The sequence below is a fragment of the Haemaphysalis longicornis genome, unplaced genomic scaffold, assembly GCF_048455015.1.
Source record: "Haemaphysalis longicornis isolate Haplotype H1 unplaced genomic scaffold, Haemaphysalis longicornis Haplotype H1 scaffold_4, whole genome shotgun sequence".
Taxonomy (NCBI): domain Eukaryota; kingdom Metazoa; phylum Arthropoda; class Arachnida; order Ixodida; family Ixodidae; genus Haemaphysalis; species Haemaphysalis longicornis.
Window position 1 is genome coordinate 173,586,212 of NW_027526361.1, and position 21,628 is coordinate 173,607,839.

The window sequence follows — 21,628 nt, forward strand, 5'->3', positions numbered from 1 at the left end:
GACGAAATCACCTACACCTTGATACAATTCCTGCCCTCAGACACCCTTGAAAGACTTCTATATCTATACAATAAAATATAGCTTTCGGGGCACATTCCACGCTCTTGGAGGGAGGTCATAGTAGTGGCGTTCCTGAAAGAAGGGAAGTACTCTTCGTCTCTTGCCAGTTACTGGCCCATTGCTTTGACAAGCTGCCTGTGCAAGCTTCTCGAGAAGATAATAAACAGGAGACTCGTTTGCTTCTTGATGTACAACGGTCTTCTCGAGCGCTACCAGGCAGGCTTTAGTGCGGGACGATCTGCCACGATCAGCTCGTTGCATTAGAGTCGTATATCAAAGATGCCTTCCTTCACAAACAATATTGTATGATGGCATTCTTTGATCTGGAAAAAGCGTACGATACCGCCTGGCGGTACGCCATCCTAAGTGACCTGAAGTCCTTCGGCATGCCGGCTAACATGCTAAACACACTTGCCAGCTACTTGTCTGAAAGAAGATTTCGTGTTAGAGTTGGAAGTCCACTCTCAAGGGTTCACGTGCAGGAAAATGGCGTGGCGCAACGCGGGGTTCTGAGTTGAAATCTGCTTATTGTAAAAATGAATTCACTCAGTAAGGCATTGCCACCATCAATTTCCTGCTCAATTTATGTAGACGACCTTGAAGTCTTGTAACCTGTCTATCAGCGAGCGCCAAGTCTACCTTGGTGTTAACAAGCTAGCTGTTTGGGCAGATAGCAGCGGTTTTAAATTTGATCGAGGAAAGTGTACTTCGGTTTCGTTTTCGATAAAGCGTGTCATTTGTCATCCAGACAAAAAACTCAATGGTGCCTCAATTCCAGTCACAAAGGAACAAAAGTTTTTAGGCGTAGTCTTGACGAACATTCATATCACATATAAAACAACTTAAACATAAATGCTTAAAGGCTATGACTATACTCAAAATTCTCTCCGACTCTTCATATGGTGCTGACAAACAACTTCGTTTAAGCGTTTTTACAAACCTGATAGGTTCACTATTGGACTATGGAAGTGTTGTTTATGGGTCAGCAAGTGAAACATCCCTCAAAATGCTGGACCCAGTGCTTCATCTGTGTATCGCGTGATGCGATAAAGCAAGGCGAAAGCCTCGGGTTGCTGGAGAACGAACAACTGCCTTTATTCGAGTGTGCTTATATACATGCCGGTGGCAAGGGTGACAGCCTGCGCGGAACACGGTCTGCGCATAGCGAGTGCTCTGTTCAGATAACACTCGATACATCCCCCTCTGTTTGAAAGGATACAACACGGAAATGGAAACTAACACAAGAAAATGCACTTTGCGTAGATTACGTGGCTGGTTCATCTGTACGACAGTTCCGTCGTTATTAACACAGGTTACACATCTGCTTCATGGCACTTGCACAAAGTTTCTGTTGTAAGTTAGATGGCGAGGCGGTCTACGTTGACGTAGCGACCTCCTGAGAGCCGGAACAGGTGACGCACAGGTTGGAGCTCTGGAGACAGTAGGCACTGCGGCCCTTGGCACTGGTGATGCTTGTGTTGAACCACCTTCGTCGTCGCATTCGCCAAGCTCTGGAGGATCTCTATGAAAGGCTTCTTGAGTGGGTAAAATGTGTTGCCGGTTACGTCGCAGTACCCTACCTCCCTCTGTGAAGACGTAGGACCGGGGTTGAACCAACGGCTCTATGACCTTTGCTTTTGTAGTCCATGTGCCGTTCTTCACTCGTACGACGTCTCCTTTCCTTAGAGGAGCCAGTGGACGCCTGTTGGTCTCCATTTGGCGGTGCTTGAAGACCGGGGTTCCGGGCTTCCCTTGGATGCATGGCAACGTCGAGCGGAGGATCCGACCCTGGAGCAGCTCCGCAGGCGATCGGCCGTCGGCTTCCAGCGGTGCAATCCTGTACGAAAGAAGCCCCAGCCAAACATCTTGTTTAGCTTCCATGCTTTTCTTTAAGATTCTCTTCACTATATGTACCCCTTTTTCCGCAAGCCCGTTGGACTGCGGGTATCCTGGACTGGAGGTAACATGCCGGAACTCGTACGCTCGTGCAAATGCAGCAAATTCCTTGCTTGGAAATTGTGGGCCACTATCCGTACAGACCTGCATGGGGATACCATATCGGGCAAAGATAGCCCTGATTGATTCGATGACTGCTCTGGCCGACGTTTCTGTTAGCATATCCACTTCGGGGAAGCTTGAATAGGCATCGTAGGCACAGAGGTACGATTTTCCGCCGTAGTGAAAGAGGTCTATACCAACCCTATACCAGGGTTGGTCTGGCACCGGACGCATCTGCAGTGGCTCTCGTGACTGGCAGTACGTATACTTTTTGCAAACTGCGCAGGTCTGAACAAATTTGTCAATATCAGAATTCCGGACCAAAACACTGAACTCCGCGCTCTTAATTTGCTCTTATTCAAGCCAACGTGTCCTTGGTGGATCTTTTCCAAGATTTCCTTCCGCATGTTTGCTGGTATTATAATCCTGCAGCCTTTAAGAAGGGCGCCTTTGACTTCAGATAGCTCGCCAGCAAATGACTTGAGCTGTCCTTCGATAGGCAGGCCCGCAACAATGCTGTTACGAACAGAGCTTAGATACGGGTCTTTGCTGGTTTCCGATACAAGCCGGTTCCACGTGTCGTGACTGACAAGTGACGACACTAAACTTACAGCGTGCACGTTTGCGTCGTCACTCGTGATGATATCTTTAACGCATTCAAAATACGTCGTCATCGGCGTGCGTTGGCGACTTAGCGGCGTTATAGCGGCTTGATAACTGCGTGGTGTACACGTGATACTACAAACCCGCTAGTTCTGCATTCTCTCACGTGACTGCGCCTCCTCTCCCTTCACTCCGGTCGGCGCTTCGCAGCTGCGGTGCGCTGCGGTGCGGTGCGCTCCTCCTCTTCCCTTCCCATTGTGTCGGCGGGCTCCACGTGCGACCGCGGTAGGGTTAGTCGAGCGCAGGCTTAGCGCAGGTGCGGTCGAGCGCGTGTCGAGGTCCGTATAAATAGCGGTTGAGAGCGCGTCGAGTTTAGTCTAGTGCGAGTCTTCGTCGAGTTCCGGAACAAGCCGAACGTGATCACGAGGGGGTGTTAATGTAACTAACGGGCAAAATGCCACCAAACTTCAACAAACTCCCCCTCATAGCATCACCCCGTGCTTCGCACTTCCTCATACTCCCCTTCGGGGAAATGCGGGGGAATTTTCTTTATAGATGGCAATCAAGGGGCGATGATCAGTTTCTACTATGACCTTGCGCCCGTATACAAAGTGGTCAAATCGTTCACAGCCGTACAGAATAGCCATTGTCTCTTTTTCTATTTGAGAATACCGCTGCGCCGTATCTGATAATACCTTCGACGCATATGCCACGGGTTTCCAATGGTTGCCATGACGTTGCAGAAGCGCGGCGCCCATTCCATTTTGTGACGCGTCGCAGGACACTTTAGTTTCTTTTTTGGGGTCGAATATTGCTAGCAATGGCTGTTTGCTCAAAGTTTCGCACAGTTGTTTCCATTGTGTACGCGTGGTTTTCTGACCATTCAAAAACCGCGTCGTTCTTGATCAAGCTTCTGAGCAGCGTTGTTTTCTCAGTGAGCGACGGCACGAACTTGGCAAAATAGTTTACAACACCCAGCATTCGTTGGACTGCGAGTTTATCGGCGGGTGGCGGCATTTCTATCATACCCTTTATTAGGGAAGGGCTGGGCCTGATGCCTTCAGCACCGATAACGTCGCCCAGGAATTCGATCTGTTCGACGCCGATTGTACACTTTGCTTGATTGAACGTCAAGCCCTCCCGTTCTGCCGCCTGTAGTGCAAGGCGCAGGCACTCGTCATGCTCTCTCCTTGATGTACCCCAGATTAGTATGTCGTCAACATATACTTTTACACCAGGGACTGCTTCGAAAATTTCATTAAGCGTCTGCTGAAAGACCTCTGGCGCCGACGAGATGCCAAATGGCAACCTCAAAAGCCGGTAACGTCCAAAAGGTGTTGAGAACGTACAAATCCTTGAGGTTCCTTCATCTAACCGGATTTGATGGAACCCAGAGTTTGCATCCAATCGTGTAAAGACTACGGCGCCTGCGAGTTCTGCTTCGATATCTCCACGTCTAGGCATTTCGTAGTGTTCCCGCTTTAGATTTTCGTTAATCTTTCGGGGATCAATGCAAACCCGGAGCTTGCCGTCCTTCTTTCGTACAAGAACAAGTGGGCTTACCCAATCTGTAGGTTCCTTGACTTTGACGGCTATTCCGGCGCGCTCCATGCGCTGTAGTTCTTCCTTGAGTGGTTCCTGCAGGGCCAGGGGCACCCGGCGAGTTGTTTGGACGACTGGTTTTCTCCTTCGCGAAGCACCATCCGGTAGCGTCGCTGAACGCTGCCTGTTCCAGAAAACAAGTGTGGAAAGTCTTTAACCACTTTCTGGGAGCTATTTTCAGATACACTGTGAACTCGTCGGGAAAGAAGTCCTGCTTGTTCACATGCTTGCAGGCCAAGTATAGCTTGACGTCCGTTGCGCACAATGAAGAAGTCCATTATGGTTTTGCGACTGTAAATTTCCACTTCTGCCCTGATAACACCCAAGTGTTTAATCAGACCCCCACCGTACGAAGGCAAGACCGCACTGCTCGGTTGCAGTGGTGGCTTCGGGTGCATTTTTTATAAGGTCAGAAGGGCAGCAAGTTGGCTTCGGATCCCGTATCCACTTTGAGTTGCACTGACGCATTGTTCACGCGTGCTTCTACAGTCCAGTCGCGTTCACTGTTGATCTTGTCAACCGAAATCTCGAGGACGTCAAAGTCGTCTTCAGACTCTTCGAGTTCGTCGACATTAGCGCTCGCCCTACAGCAAACTGCGAAGTGGATCTTTTTTTTTGCACTTTCTGCATGCCTTTCCGAACGCAGGGCAATTACGCGGCTCGTGTGTTCGCCCGCATTTCCGACACTTGTAGTCTCTGCGCCATTCAGAACGTGCTACAGGGCTTTGTTTGCGCACCGGGTCAACCTGCTTTACGTCTTGGTACCAAGCTTCTTGGTGCGCTGCGGAAATTTCGGCCGCCTTGCAAGTTTTCTCGGCGTTTTCCAAGGTAAGCTTGTTATCTGCTAGCAGCTTCTCTCTTAATTTAGCATCCCCAGTTCCGAAGACAATTTGGTCTCGGACCATTCAATCAGTCAATGCACCAAAGTTGCATGCTCGGGCTTGGGTCTTCAAATCCCTCAGGAAATGTTCGAAAGGCTCACCCGGCTCTTGGAACCTTTTCCGGAAGACGTACCGCTCGTAGACTTCATTTTGTTGGGCGTCGCAGTACTCCTCGAACTTCTTGACCACCGTAGCGTAGTCAAGGTTGCTTTCGCCTTCCGCAAAGGTGAAGGTGTTGTAGACCTCGATGGCTTCTTCGCCTGCGATACTCAGAAGAAGGGCACCTTTCGCAGATTCCGGGCGAGGCTTCTGGTCGGTGGTTTCGGACAACGCCAGGAACAGGTTGAATTTCTGCATGAACAACTTCCAGTTCCTACTTATGTCCCCTGAAAAACGTAGCGGGTACGGTGGCTTAAGAAATTCCATCGCTTTTCTTTTCCCGGCGCTCCGGAATGCACATCAAAATCGGTGACTCGCCACTTCTGACACCATGTATCGCGTGATGCGATAAAGCAAGACGAAAGCCTCGGGTTGCTGGAGAACGAACAACTGCCTTTATTCGAGTGTGCTTATATATATGCCGGTGGCAAGGGTGACAGCCTGCGCGGAACACGGTCTGCGCATAGCGAGTGCTCTGTTCAGATAACACTCGATACAATCTGGGGCTTCGCCTGACATGTGGCGCCTTCCGCACTAGCCCGGTCGAAAGCTTCTGTGTGGAGTGTAATAAATGGAACCTACAACGTCAGCGAGCATAAGAGATCTCCTTTATGCTTTTAAAATTTTATCCATGCCTCACCATCCTTTTAAATCAGTTTTTTATGATACCTCCATGACTGAACTCCTGTAAATCGACCATCGTTCTCTGCGCCCTACTCTCACATAGTTAGAGAGGAAGCGTCAAAGCTTGATGTCTCCTTTTTAGATACCATCCCAACTTCTGTAGCAGATTTTATAACACCATGGCATCTCCGCCCTGTATCATGCGACACATCTTTCACACATGTAGATAAAAACCTAGCTCCTAGATGTGCCATTCTGCAACACTTCTTTTATTTGCAGCATAAGTATCAGTGCTCTGAATTTTCTACCGATGCCTCTAAAACTGCCACCTCTGTGTCCTGCATTGCGCATGGACCCGGCCTTAATGTAACTAAAACTGAATAGTAATACTAGTATCCTTACGGCAAAGAAAGGCTTATGGTGTACTTGTTGTTAATCATATATTTCAAAGCCACATCCTACAATCCATTATCTAAAGAGATTCCCTCAGTGATGTGCGGGCATTGTCGTCAACAAATTCTTCGAAAAACCACGTTGTCAATCTTATCGTCAAGGGTACTATGTTTGTGTATGTCCACAAATACGAACTGGTCCTTTGCTGGGTCCCTGGTCACTGTGGTATAGCCGTGAACGAAGCCGCGGGTTGAATGGCTGCTGCGGCTACACTCTTGAATACAGTAGACATAACCACATTACCCTACACCGGCGTGAAGCCACACATCAGACAACAACTTCTCAAAACATGGCAAACACACTGGAGTGAACAAACAGACAACAAGTTACACGTACTAAACCACACCTGGGACCATACACCACCGACACACGCTATAGATACACAGAAGTCACTTTGGCTAGATGACGGATAGGGCACACACATGCAACACACTCGCACCTTCTCACTGGATCTCCAAGACCTCTGTGCATCAGGTCCGGAGAGGCCCTATCCGCGATCCACATCCTCATACAATCAAGACACTAGAAACAACGTGACACAAACACTTCTCACAACTATACAGACAACACAATCGACTACGCCTATCGTACTTTATAGGGGACGACCCCATAATCGCCCACAAGCGTAGTTTTAAGTTTCTTAGCGATGTCACGTTTTTACATCTCATTACTTACCATGCATATTGGCACCCTGGCGCTTTACACCAGTCTTCTACATTGTCTTTTATGTCATTTCAGGCATACTTTTAGTTGAATGTTTTACATTTACCATCACCTCGTCCTCATAAAACAACTTTTCCTTGGCACTCTTTGCCCGTAGTCGGCCTTGCGCCATAGAAAACCCAACCATCATCAAAGGTTGCGACAAGAAATCGGTATAGGTGCGGCCCATGTACCGCCAGAGGCGGGATTTACGGAGGTTGAAGCGTTCGTTTGTTGATGCTTGACGTAGGGTGGAACTTAAAAGAGTTTAAGTAGAATGCCAATTTGGGATAGTTCGTACATTACGAAAACGAAAACTGCGCATATAATGAGGACACATGAGAAGACGACTGCGCCCTGTGTGTCTAGTCGTCTTCTGTTGTGTCCTCGTTATATGCGCTGTTTTTGTTTTCTCAAAAGGGTTTATACGCAGAACGTAGTTCAAGTACGAAATTACAATATATGCTTATAATGGGATAACTCATGACAGCGTACCCGAAGGCTCAGAGTGCCTAATCTATCGAGATTTGACCTTAGTGGTCGGTCTTACTACTAGCCGAAGCGATTCGATAGAGTCGACGCTGCATCGCGCCCGAGAGAAAATGCGACCCCCCCCCCCCCCCGCAAAGACAATCGGGCTCTCCTTTTTAAAGGGCTTGAACAGCGTCCCCTGTACTGTTGTCCCTTATCCAGGTGATGTCAGTGTGGTATCCGGGGGATCTATAGGGTCTTGAAGCTGGGATCGGCTGAACGTTTCGCGGTAGCGAACAAACAACATGAAAAAATATTCCGACGCAAAAAAGATCAAAAGATACGAGGACGCCGCAAATACAGAGAACACCATACAGCACATCGTCTACCGGGACCCCAGTGCTCGAAATTGACCGGACATCTACCGGCCGTCACTATTCTGTCCCGTCTCTAGGAGCGCAGTTGCCGTGCGTGAACCCGAAGGCATAATAGAGTTCTAGCACTCCGTATGCTCCGTGTTGTACGTTCGTACCGTCTTGACCGGGACCCGACTGGGCACTTCCGCCTTCGTTTCCCTAGGGTAGATCACTTCTTCGGGCTGGCCCTCACCATGCTCCCGCATTCGTTACGGTGGGTGGTTTCCCCCTCGCCGTGCCCGAGCGCACAGGCGCAGTCTGGTGCCGTTCAACATGGTACGAACGGAACATACCGAGCATACGGAGTGCTAAGACTCTCTAATTAAAACAAAAGCACGGAGGTGGGAGACGTCAAAGATAATTATACCATCTGTGATTGTTTCCGCGTCGCTCGACCAATGATGATAGCTCTCAGCGGGGTAGACTTGGCTGCTCGTGATCACGTACTGCTGCCCCGACCAACAGGAACTATAAAAAATTCCCAGCCATCTCTACTAACGTGAAACCTGGAGAGGGGCGAAACATGCAGTGTATAAGTGTGTTCCGGGTGCCATGGCGTTTTTAAAGGCGATAGTCTTTCTTAGGCTACTTAAACCCAGAAATTTTGGTGTGTCTGTATGTCTGTCTGTCCGTCTGTCTGTCTGTGACTCGATTCACCCACCCGGCCAAAGCAAAACAATGCCTGCGCAATAGTCTTATATAGTCACAGCTAAATCTACCCGTCTATGTCCGGTGTAATGTTCATACTTGTCAACATTGTTGAAAAAGAACAAGACCTCACGCAAACGTGAGACAACAAATCAAGACAGAAGTGATATTTGCAGTGTTCCTTTATAAAAAAATCAGACATGCTTGACTTTTCGGAAATTAAATACTTCATCAACTGCAGAAAAAGAATTCACTCCACCGTCGCCTGCTGTCGTCCGCGCCACTATAGCTTCTGGCGCCATTTTAAGAAATCAACCGGCAACAGTTACGCAAAGTTCAACTAGATAGGTTCCATGTTCTGCTTGCAACGCACGTGGAGTAGGGAAACGCGGTTCTATAAACGTTGAAGTAGGGCGCCTCGATTAACGCGCGTCTTCGCCGTACGGCAGCGTTCGCATCGAGACACCCGGTTTGGTGCAGTAGAACGCGGGAAATTTAAAATGAGTTAAGCAAACCATTGGCGTCTTCACCTTGGAAGGAGCGCGACGCAAGAGGAACAACATGAGAGGTGAGCGGGAAAGCGAAGGGAGGCATTTACTTCGCAAAAGCCGATAAAGACTAGTGTCTTTTGACGGCATTTGCAACGAAAGGAGCAGATACGCGGCCAATTTTTTCCAAGGGAGAGTGATGAATTGATTGTAGGGTTTCAAGCGCCGACGCAACACAGGCGATGAGGCACGCCGTAGTGGAGGGCTCCGGATTAATTTTGACCACCTGGGGATCTTTAACGTGCGCCGAAATCTTGTACACACGGGCGTTTTTACTTTTTGCCTCCATCAGAAAAGCGGCCGCTGCGGCCGGCAATCGAACCCGTGATCTCGTGTTCAGCAGCGCAACGCCTTAGCCCCTGAGCCATCGCGGCGGGTACGGAGATGAATCCGTTAGGGGGTAGAGGTATACAGCTTTGCTGTAAGTGTCTCGTGTCTTTGAAGCCCGAAGCGCTCCAGCGCGAGGCGTAAACGAGTGTCCGGGTGTTTTTTAGATGCGACGGCATCTCATTCACTCGCCTTGTTCCTGCATCCGGCGTCGTCGGCGTCCGTCTCTCCCCCATTCTCCTGGCCGCGCGAGCTGCGCTCTCCGCCGCTCACCCCCTCTCCTCTCCGATAGCGAACATTGGATTGGCTTGGATTGGCTTGGATTGGATTGGATTTGGATTGGATTGGATTGAAGTGGATTGTGTTGGATTGTGTTGCGTCATAGCCGCGGCAGACGCACTGGAGCCGGCGCGTCCACTAACCGTTATGCGCGCTATAAAACGCGGTGCCTGCGCCGCTCCGCTCCATCGTTCCAGCGCTGTTCCTCCGCTGTCCAACGCTGCAATGCGAACCCCCTATGCGTCGCATCTACACAGGGGTTGCCGCGAGGGGAGGTGGGAGTTTTTTTAGTTCGCGTTACGGAGCGTTCCAGTAGGAGTCGTAAACGCGTGTCTCAGTGTTTTTAGATGCGAAGTATCTCATGGTCAGGGCTATGTCCCTGCCTTGTTGTTGTACCGACCACACCCCCACTGCGCATGCTCGGCTTGCTGAACACCCGGTGGTGTCCTACCCTTTAATGGCTCCTGGAGCGACAGTGTTGCCGGTGTCTTCCTGGGCAGGCACGAGACGAGCACGCTTCACGCGCCTTCGACGTTTCATCGTCGTTGGCAACGGCGTGCGTCGGTGAGTTTCGGCGGGCCGTGATTACAAGCAGCCCACAACAACCCGGGGAACGTGCATCGACCTCATCTTCAGCAACTTTAGGGTTCATCCACTACAACAGCTCTTGACTTTACATTTCAGAGACCATAAGGCGGTCATAATCAAAGCGGAGCGCCAACCACAGCTCCACGTCACCTACGTTGAACATGATGATTATAATACCTAAATAAAGACAAACTCATACCACGTACAACGTCTGTCTCTCTCTCTTTAAGGCCTCTCCACTCTAACACCCCTCACCCCCCCCTCCAATAAAATTACACCATCTTCCCGTAGGAAAACCCTGAGTAGTATGCGAAGCAGCCATGGGGTCAACGCAATTTCCCATTTCTTAGTTCCGGTAAGTGAAAAGTGTGGTATTTACCATGGAAAGCAAACGGTAAATGTAACGGCAGCTACGTACCTCAACCTAACGGAAACGACGAACTGAAAACTAATCGGCACTTGAATCGACCCCATGGCTGCTTCGCATCCTCCTCAGGGTTCCCTTACGGGAAGATGGTGTAACTTTTTTCAGTACGCGTTACGTTCTAGCGCGAGGCGTAAACGAGTGTCCCGGTGTTTTAGAACCGTGACTACATAAGACGATGGTTACGACGACGATAGGAGATGCCAACAGCCCGAGCCCCTAGCGGGCTTCGCCTTGAAAAATCGAAACCGAAACTTCCCAGCGGGCTTACACAAGGAGTGTAGAAATCAGGTGATCTACCAAGAGAATAAGCCTAGGATACAGCTAAACGGGTAGCGATAAATAATAAATTTATTCATGATTAATATTGTTTGTGGATCGTTATCTTTTGTTAAGGCCATCGCAAGTGAAGGTTAATTCCCTGTGTTGTCAATTGCGCTTCTGGAGTTTTCTCTCGCCAGTCGAGCCGTCCAACAAAGGCACTGCTCTGCTTTGTTACGGTGGTGTTTCTCTAACCTTCCGCGGTGGACACCAGTACGCATATGACCGCGGCGTCTTGCGCTCTACTCAATTGTAGGACAACAGTGGACAGACATCATGAAGCAACTTCCGAAGTGACATACGAGTGGGTTTTTTCACCCACCTTCGTAGAGCAGTAAATGGGTGATCAGAAATTACTATCAAAGCTCCGCCAATAAATGTTGTTTTGTAACTCTTCCCCATGTAATTCAATGAACCGCTTTGAGAATATTCGTTTCATATTTTCGTATGTGGTCTACTGCTTCCTGGCAGTGTCCCTCCTGAGTTTCTTTCCGGGGCAAGTGTATTCGACGTGGTCCCCCGTAAGGGGAGGTGTACCTTACAGTCGTATCTGTCAGGTCCACATTCTGTTTCATTTCTTTTTGCACGATTATGCAAATTTGTGGTGGACACTGTGCGTTACCCAAGTATACACTAGAAACGCTACCCCTGTAACGTTTATAGGAAAGTTAACTTGAATTTATGCCTCCTTCCTCGCCGAAAAAAATTCTGGTAACGTGTCAGGAAGGAAACGACGCTACGTGTTCTTGAGTTTGTAATTTTCTGTACGCGAAGAAAGCAAGGTTCGGAGGGAGGGAGAGAAAACTTTATTTGGTCCTGCAAGTAGTGATAATGAACCACTAAGCGGGCCGCTCCCACGTAGGGACCGAAAGGCCAAGCCTCACTGCCACGTCGTGAGCTTGTTGGACAGTCCAGAATTATTTGTCCAGGTCCGGACTGCGAAGTGCAGCCTCCCACCCGGACGCGTCTTTGATAGCCGGATCTTCAATTTGCTCGCAAGACCAGAGCATGTGTTTCAGAGTGGCTAAATCAGCACAGTCCATGCAATAGGGCTCCGTATACGTCTCAGGATAAAACATGTTGAGCCTCCCCGGGCAAGGATAAGTGCCAGTCTGCAGTAAGCGTAATGTAAGTGCCTGAGCCCGGTTTAGTTTAGGATGCGGCAAACCGTGAATCCTGCGGTTGAGAAGATAGTACTTAGTTACCTCACTGTATGTGGAAGGGCCGGCAGTCTCTGTTCTCAGGGAGTACTGTCACGCCGTGGCGCGGGGCAGAGCTTAGGGTAAGATCTCGCGCTGCCGCATGAGCAGACTCGTTGAGATTCAGAGGAGCTCCTTCAATCACCCCAAGGTGAGCAGGAAACCAACATAAGTAGTGCTGAAAGATCTCACAGGTCTTCATATTTCTGAAAGCAACCTTGGCCGCCGAGCCCTCCTCGAAAGCCCTAACGGCCGACTTTGAGTAACTATACACAAAAGGCCTGCTCCTGTCAACCAGGGCGAGCGCAATAGCCGGCTGCTCGGCGACCTCCGGTCTATCAGCCCGAACGGAATCAACGTTGACGACCATGCCCTCATTATCCACGACAACTACGGAGAACGCCTTCCTCTCTTCGTTAAAAGAAGCGTCCACGAAGCTAACCCTCTGATTCTTATTAGATGCGATGCATCTCTTGCTATGGGGTATGTCCCTCCTGCGTCGTCGGCGTCCGCACACCACCTGCGCATGTGCAACTCTCCCCCGTTCTTCTCTCCAACAGCTTCTCTCTGACGTTCTTCTCTCCGACACTCTCACTCCGTCTCATTATCATAAACAACAACAGCTGCGCGCAAGCGCTTCGCTCCGCTCGCGTCTGCTCCGGCGCGCAAGTGGCGCGACTCTCCTTCGCTGTTTTCTCTCCTTCAGGCGCTGTGAATATAAAGCGGGTAGCGCGCTGCAGCGGTTCAGTCAGCGCTCGCTCTCGTTCGACTCTGCGTGACTTTGCTTGACGACTCCGTGCTTGACTTGATTCTTCCGATGAAGACGTGACGGAAGCGACGGAGAATCAACCCAATGGAAACGCCAATTGAACCCCCCGATGCGTCGCATCACATCTGGGTTCCCTCGCGGGAAGATGGGCGTAATTTTGCAAATGAGTCTCTGCAGGCAAGCCCCCCTGGCCTTTCTTCTACCCACATTTCGCTCCGTATGCATGTTCCTGGGAATAGGCATCACTTGATACCGCTGACGGGCCTTCAAGGGTATACTGACGTGAAGCAGCGAAATTCTCTCCTGAGGAACACCTAACTCTCTCAGAATCTGCCGACCCGCGCTAGTCGTAAAGAGACGCACCATCTGCGCCCTCTCCTGAGCCTCAGCTATCTCATCCAAGGTATTATGTATACCCAGCTGGAGAAGCCGCTCGTTGCTGGTACACATCGGCACTCTCAACACCTTCTTGCTGATCTTCCTAATCTGTGTGTCAAGCTTCTCCTTCTCTGAAGGCTTCCACTTGTGCATAGCCGCCACATAGGTAAAGTGACACAACACAAAGGCGTGCATAAGCCGAATTAGACTGTCCTCCTTCAACCCATTCTGACTGTTGGCCACCATCTTCACTAGGCGAACCGCATTCTCTGTCTTGGCAATAATTTTCGCGGAGACACGGAGAAAATGCAGGCAAACCCGACTGAAAGCTTTTCAAGGTTAGATCTTCTGGGCATTTGCTTCCAGTCGTAACTTTAAGAACCAAAGCAGCACCAAGTTACGTTCTGATGCAGGGCGCTAAGTACCGTATGTTTAATGTACTTCGAACGTCTTACCAGGGCGTGGCTTCCAAGCGATAGGAGAAGATAGAAGAAGAGAGAGATAAAGCCATAGTAACCTCCCTACGCCAAGTCAATTTAGCCGCAGTTATGAATTATTAAGGCCTGTGCCGCGTTTTACGACAGGTTTTTTTAATATCAAAGAGAATGTTAAAGCAGTCGGTATCCAGTTATCTGTAAATATTTAACTGTTCTTATTGATTTCTAAAGATATATACTCAGCATATTTGAGGATTTTATCAGCGGACCTAGAGCATCAAACAAAGGCCGTTTCCGCTACATTATTTTTGCTTTAGGAATCCACCGCAGTGACACATGCGGATTTTCGTTTTTTTTTACTTGAGTGCCTGCCATAAAAAATGCCCTTGTCCTGCCCATGCAAGAAGGTTGTAGTTCAGCAGTATCGGGACCAGGAATTAATTATAATGGCTGCCACAGCAATGGTAGCCAACCGTTCGGAAGTTGTATAGCCGTTATAAATAAATTCAGGACCTGAAGACATCCTGCAAAACTTTCAACTTTTTTCAGAACCTCATATGCTTCCAGAACGTAGTCCTTCAACAAGTGAAGTACTTCAGTTAGGGGGTCGCAAAGTACCTCAGCCAAAAGATACTGCTCTATGCCCATCAGGTAAGCTCAAAAGATTTTTCTCTCAACTATCGGACCTCGGTTCCCCACCCGAAGATGAAGAAGCGCATCTGCAACGCGTTCGAGAGGACCCTTCGGTGCTTGAGAAAGTTATTGAATACGCACTAATCAGTGGTCTCTACAAGTTAGTGTAATAACCTGGACCGATACCTACAAAAAATCGTCGCACTTATCTCTTCAGATTTTTGCGAAGTAAATGTTCATGGACTTAAATTTAAAATGCTATCCGCCATTTCAAGTGATTGAACCTTGAACAGTGTTCTTTTTTTCGATTATTCCCTCCCTTCCTTCGTGTCCCTCTCCTTCCCCAATAGGGCTCTCATGCCCCCTCTGACAATAAAGGCATTCCTCCTTCTCCTCCTCTTTCCCGGTCTTGGCGTTCTTCCACCACTCGAATCGCGTCATTACTGCGGTGTAGCCGCTACTGGCCGGATTCCTTTCAGTTGTAGGAATCAGCGCATTCGATAGCCAATTCAAAAAAATTGGCGCAGCTAGCATTAGTGGTGCAAGGCGGGGAGGGACAGCAGAGCTGGGGGTCTACCTAGCTTCTCCCCACGCTGACAGCGGTTCTCAGAAGAGAGGGAGCAGCCAGACCCCAAAAGTGCGAAGCTGTTTTGGACGGCACTGAGAAGCAAAGACTATTAAAGTATGGTCAGTGTTTTATTCAGTAGCATTTGTCGCCATCCCTTTCGTCGTCGTCTTCCGACGGCACAGTCTCGTAGGGAACATCCCCTTGTAGCGCGTTCTGGCCTCGGTAAACCCCCACTACTTCGTCAGCTGTTCCGGGGCCGTTTCCACGTGTAGAGTGTGGAGGTATGGCGTGACTGACTCGCCGCCGTCGTCTTCGGCGCGGTGGACCTGGGGCGCGCGGTCGATACACGACGACCACGACGAAGGCGGGAGCTCCTCATTTGTCGTAAGCCATTTGCAGCATCCAAGAGGGAAGGACTACCCAGACACCCGTTCTCGTAAGACGATGGAACACACTGTGAGCGAGGCAGTGGGCTCAGCTTCGTCTTCTTAACCCCGGCTATCGCTTTCTGCCGGCGCCAATCTCATTTATTTACAACAGCCCATGCGCAGCCTAGACGACGCCAGGCAGTAGCCGTGAGGCACGCGCACCCGAGCGCTCGTGGTTTTCTGTCTAAGCAGGACGGATTTGTGTCCGCCTAAACAGCTCTGCTGTTAGAAGAAAACCCCCAAACCAAAGCACGAGCGCAAGACGTATCTGCTGCGATGAGCAAATTACCCCATGCCGATTTGTGCTGGCGATAACTATAGCTTTCGCAGGGCTTTTAGAGGAGAAAGAAAGAGTGAGAGCGTTTATCGGAAGTGCTGCAGAGTCCCTTCAGAGCAGTAACGCCTGAAGTAGCTTTTTCACTCAATCATAGTGCTTTCCTTGCACGACTGTTCTGTTATATAATTTGTTCTGATGACAAATTTCTTTGATCCACGGACTCGCAAGCAACACAGATGCATTGCGCGCATGCACATCATATCATCTCAGGAGCCTTCGTTTATTTCCTGCTGCGATTCTTCTTTGCGTTTGTCACGTACATTTACTGATCCAAGATTGAACACCGTAACGTAGTGGCAGAGATTGTACCTCCGTAAGTTTACCATCCCAAGCTTTGTCGCCATCATGGAGAAGATGCATCGGTTTTTTCCTTGGAAAATAAAACTGATAATGCAGTTACTTGTATGCTGAAGCATATGGCTGCCCTCTACCCAAACATACGTGGAAATTTTCCCAAAAAGAACTGCGGAAATAAAAGGGTTGAACCCCTCCGTGCCTTTTGTGGTCCGGTAATGAAATCTTCCTTGCAAACCGACGCTGCAGCGTTTCGCCCTCGCCTGGTCCTAAATAAGGTTATTATTGCAACATTGACGGGATCTTGCACATTGCCGGTTCGTTGATTATCGTTCCGCACACAAAGTTGTGTTGAGTGTCTGTTTCATCCAGATGTTTGAAAGGGGTCCAGATTCTGACACACCAGGCTTGTCCCGATAACTCCCGTTTCGCGGGCTAACAGACAGCAGCCCTTAGGGACAATTATGCACCACTGTGTGCTTCCCAACAGCCTCAAACCCCCGGGGAAAAAGCTGCGGCACGTCTGAATCTCGCGCCATTCGGGTCGTGCCACGAGGTTTGGAGCCTTGTCTACCCTATTTTGCCTCCTAAGGACTGGTTACCAGGAACCAATTTGACTGAAGCTAATTTTAACGACACCTTCGTGATATGTAGGAAGTAGAGGGTCTTAAAGTTGTGGGCGTTCTATTCCACAAGGGAGTACGTGCTTCTCCCCAGCCGGTTGAACCTTCAATTACCCATTTCTGGCGGCAAGCCTCTCTCTCCCTCTCTTGTTCGCCCACTTTGCTTCGGTTCCCAATTTGCGTATTTCATTTCATGTCGCGTGTGCTTCTGCCGCGTGTTTCAAACTGAAGTAACACATGATACATCTAATCTGATATCCCCGTGTCTTGTCTGGGGCATGCCTGTGCCCTGAATAAAAGACCGTTACACTGGGGGAGCAACATTTTACAAGGCGCGAGCAACAGTCACGTTTACAAGCTGATACGTGTACACGAAAGTGTTCGTAGACACGCTAAGAAACAGCTTTTTTGTAAATTAGTACTGGCCTTTTGGAGTAATTTTTAACATGCCACCGTGTATGTCACAGTGTTGCATTACGATACTGCATCAGTGTTGTTCTTGGTGTTTCTCTTGTTATTTTTTAGCAGGCTGGTCGGAGCAAACACATGCAGCTATGCTTGGATATTTAAAACTCCGAGAAAAAATGATACTTCTGCAAAAACGTCGATTAAGCTTGCACCACCCGGTATTAAAGAACATAGCTCGAAGGCATAATTTAGGCGAGGCAAGCGGACAAAACCGTCTTCGAAATGTTAAGGGTACGTTCCAAGCAACCGAAGAGATACCATTAAATTTCTCTTAGCTGCTAGTTGATTTCATTTAAACATAATGCGCACACGGTTGGGACAGTGGAAAAGAAGCGACATTACGAGCGCAGTCCTGCGTGCCCAGATTTGCATTCAAATATGCCAAGCCCCGCAACATGCATTACGGACCTCAGTTGACTGCTTTTCTGAGGGGTGGCACTTTTTCGCGAATATGCGGGGCTTCGATGTGCCTGATCGGACTCGTACGTCTGAAAATGGCACTAGGGTCGCACGAGGTGCGTGATCGACGTGATGTGAATCCTCTCCAGCCCTATGCTTGGCGCAAGAATAAATCCAAAGTGGGAGGAAAACGCAACAAACATTCAGCTAGAAAAAACGTACTCGGATGTGCTAAACAATGTCGAAGAGCGACTGGGGGTTTTGCACGATCGATAATCAATAAATGTCGATTTCCATCGGACTGGGACGGAAGCGAAAAAGGCTGTACGCACTCAAAAGCATTTTCTCATGGTCGGATGCCATCCAGCGGTCGTGTTCCCGAGCACTTTGTCTTCAAGGCCTCTAACGTTTCGTTTCTCACACACACTCACACTCTCTCTTATCCTTCTTTATCGAAAAAGTGAGCAAGCTCTCACTGTGCTCCTAAACGCAACTGATGCTCTTTTCACCTAGAGCGTAAGGTCACACCAAATGCTTTTGGTAAAATAGCTGACGCGTCAGCCCCTACAGATACATATTTTTATTTTTTTCCTTTCGTGTCGGGACTTTCCACTCAGAGTTTCCATTTGAGCAATTTTTCTCACTTTTTTGCATGAGAAGGCGTCGTTTCTTTGACGATGCTCTTGGCAACATTCCTCGTCTGCAAGCTGTCCCGACCGTACAAAAGCATAAGAGAGAAGTTGAAGCGTTTTCTGTGTGGGTGCGTAAATGGGCGGACTCGAATCGAGCAGAAACACCAACTTCGCTTTGCGTATTTGAAGTCAGAGTCCGGGCACGTGCCAAAACACCGGTGTCATTGTGGTTCTTCTTCGTGGGTAAAAAAATGCGAGGGAAGAAAAACACCCAAATACGAGTAATGATTCACTGGCGGTGGGCGTTTGCGTCTGAAGACGAAAGGAAACAAGAAAGAACTAGAGGTAAAAAAAAAGTGCTCGGGACTCGGTCACAGAGATCTGGCGCAAGTGCGGCAAAAGCAAGGAAACCGCGTGAAGCCACCGAGCCCCTCGCTGTTTCCTCCCGCCGTGACAAACCCTGCAGAACGGACACGGAGCGATGAGTTGGTCTCGTCCTACGCCATATTTAGCGCTTTATTTTTCCCTGCTTTTCTTTCCTTGGAAATCTTTCGGTTGGTTCCGACATCAGCGTTGAAGCTGCGTGTCACGTTGAACGCCTTCGTACTATCGTTCTTGCGGAATCACCGCTCGGACCACAGGGCCGAGACATGGGGCGTGGTCGTGTTTCTGTATTTTCGTCTGCTTATCTATGGGTGGCGTGTTTTGTTCCAAGGAACCTGGCTAATATGCGCGAAGAGAACGCCCGCGGAGTTAGGAGTAAGAAGAAAGAGAAAAACGCGGAGATAGGCCAAGCCGTGGAGGGCCCTAGGGAAATGTTGAAAGGCCCAGCCGGCTAAAACGCGTTTTCGACACCTTTGAACGTAAATCAAGCTTCTCGGAACCGGCCGTTAGGTCCTGGTGGCGAGGACCAGAGAGCACCCGGTCGTTGGCGCCACGCTGAGCGCCATATCGCGCCCCGAAGGGAGCCGCCTGCGGCGAACGTGAGCCTACCTGTGCGGAATTCGTTTAACCACCGTCGCTCGCTCAGCGGAGCGAAACAGAAAAGCCCAGAAAAGAAAGTTTGAGTCGCACGTCTCCGCGAGGCTATGACGAGAAACGCACTTTCGAGCACCGCGCAAAGTTAGCGTGGATACGGCAGGAATCACAAGTCTGCTTTCTACCGTAAGTGTGCGTGTTTCAAAACGCAAGCGACGCACTAAAAAACGAATGTGATAAACAGGTCTACAAAGCTTATAACAAAGGGCGAAACGAACTATTCGAAGCGGCACGAGCCATTTTTTCGGCCTCCGCACTATGTTTTATTTGGCAATAGCGTGGTTGGAAGATGTTTCTCAACCGCGTTCTTTAACTTTTGTGGTCGGTGGTTGTTCACGAGACGAGAAATTTTGCTAGTCGCCGTTGCGACGTGCCCAAAAGGCACTGTTTTGCGTAGTGATAGCAGCGCCATCTTTCGTCTCGCTTAAGCGTGAATCGGGCCCTGGATAGTTCTTTCACAAAGCTGGTGCAATGGCCACTCAAATCTGGCATGGATACGTTCAGAACTTCTGTTCCACGTGATGAGCAGGCTGTTACAAAAAAAAAAACGTTCTGAGTAAAGTGTGTAATTTAGAAAAGATCATGCTCTTTTTGTGTTGTGACAAAAAAAATAAAGAAACTCAACCGTAAAGACCCCATTTTTCCTATCCTATGGTGACCTCAATGACAGTGTAACAAATCATGTTACTTCCAGGAAAAGAACGGGGCTCGCTAAATAAAGAAGCTGCTGAGCTAGGCCGCCCACACATTGGCGTTCCAAAATATTCCGAATTTGTGGCAGAACATAAATTAAGATTAACCTGTGTTAGCCGCCGAAGGAACCGAAAAGTGTGGCGTTAAGCGATCAGTTCGCAAGGCTCAATTGCGGCCCTGTAAATATGGTTCCGCTTTTTACAATTTTTTTTCGAGCACACTAAAACGGCGTTTTTACATTCGTGTGCAATAAAAAGAATTTGAAGCTGTAGCCTTACGTTCTGCAGGATTACACGATTTACTAGCGCTATTTATTACGTTTCAATCCTTTGGCAATAATTTCATCGTGTGGGAATATGCGTGCAAGTAGCGAGTGCACTTGCACGCATGAACTGAGACAGGCGACAGCCCTAAATTTCAAATTTCAAATGTCAAGTTTATTTTTTCTCAACATAGTACAATGTCGATGGTCTCCCTGGCAAGAAAGCTGTTGCTAGAGCTTGACGGGGCCAGGAAGCCAATTTGGCAGCTCAATTACGACTGTTGAAAGTATAGTGCAGTTATAACAAATATTTCGGACCGAAAAAAAATACCGATCCGGTTACGGTTCTGGTTCAGGCGAAATCATTTTATTCCGGTTCAGTTCCGGTTCGACAAAATCACGTAAAAAACCGGTTCCCGAAGTGCCTCGAGAGCTTGAACCGGTTCGCGAACCGGTTCGATGAGTTGAATTATCACTGAAATTAGAAACAAACATTTAGTAGTTTAAAACGACAGTCAAATAAAAATACATACAAAAATTCAAAATGCTTCTGTTACGCAAGGGCAGTGGCGCAATTGCAAATCAAACTTTAAACAATTACGACATATTAGAAAACATATGAAGTGGCGACGATTTACCACCTACTTTCTCGCCCAGACTTTATGTTGTCCTAGCGACCGTTCATAAAGCCACCGCCGAGAGATATTACGGTGGGATATATTTTCTGCTCTTTCCTTTTTTGTTGAAATAGCAATCGTCGCTATGGAGTCACCCAGCAAACTAACCTTGCAGCCTAAATTTAGGCCTGCGTACTGGCACGTTGAAATACCAGCGCTTAATACCAATGGCGCACATTTTTTTTATATTTGCCAAAAAAAAATCTACAACAGACACCTAAATACTACCAATGGATTAGATTATTTGGTCACCATGATTAATTTGTTAGTAGTCACCTTATCGAATGTCTTAGCCCCACTTTCGTTAAAAGTAAGCTTTAGTTAACGCTCAGTCACTACATTATTGCGCTGATCACTGCAATTCCTTTTGCGATAGCTATACCCGATGTGTGCACTACAATCAGTATGTCATCGTACCGCCTGACCCCCGGCAATCGTTCCGTGTGCTACATTGCGGAATCTTATGACATATTATGCTGTTAGAAAATGAAAGGGAAGTTTGACGCGCGGAGCATGAAATAGGACTGCGTTGGGTAGACGCTCTTTAATTCTTCCACAGCAGTACTCTTCTTCGGAACGAGTAGCAGTAGAAGTAATGTAGTTAGTTAGGCTGTCAGTACAAGTGCACCTTCGAAAAAAAAGCAGATCTGAAAGAGACAAAACTCCAGCAGCAGCAAACGGCTCCGCCA

General features: G+C 48.6%; 1 pseudogene; it reads right to left on the reverse strand.

Moving 5' to 3' along the window:
* Positions 1-21,628, reverse strand: part of LOC144180101 (uncharacterized) — a 62,880-nt pseudogene that overhangs the window by 37,229 nt on the left and 4,023 nt on the right.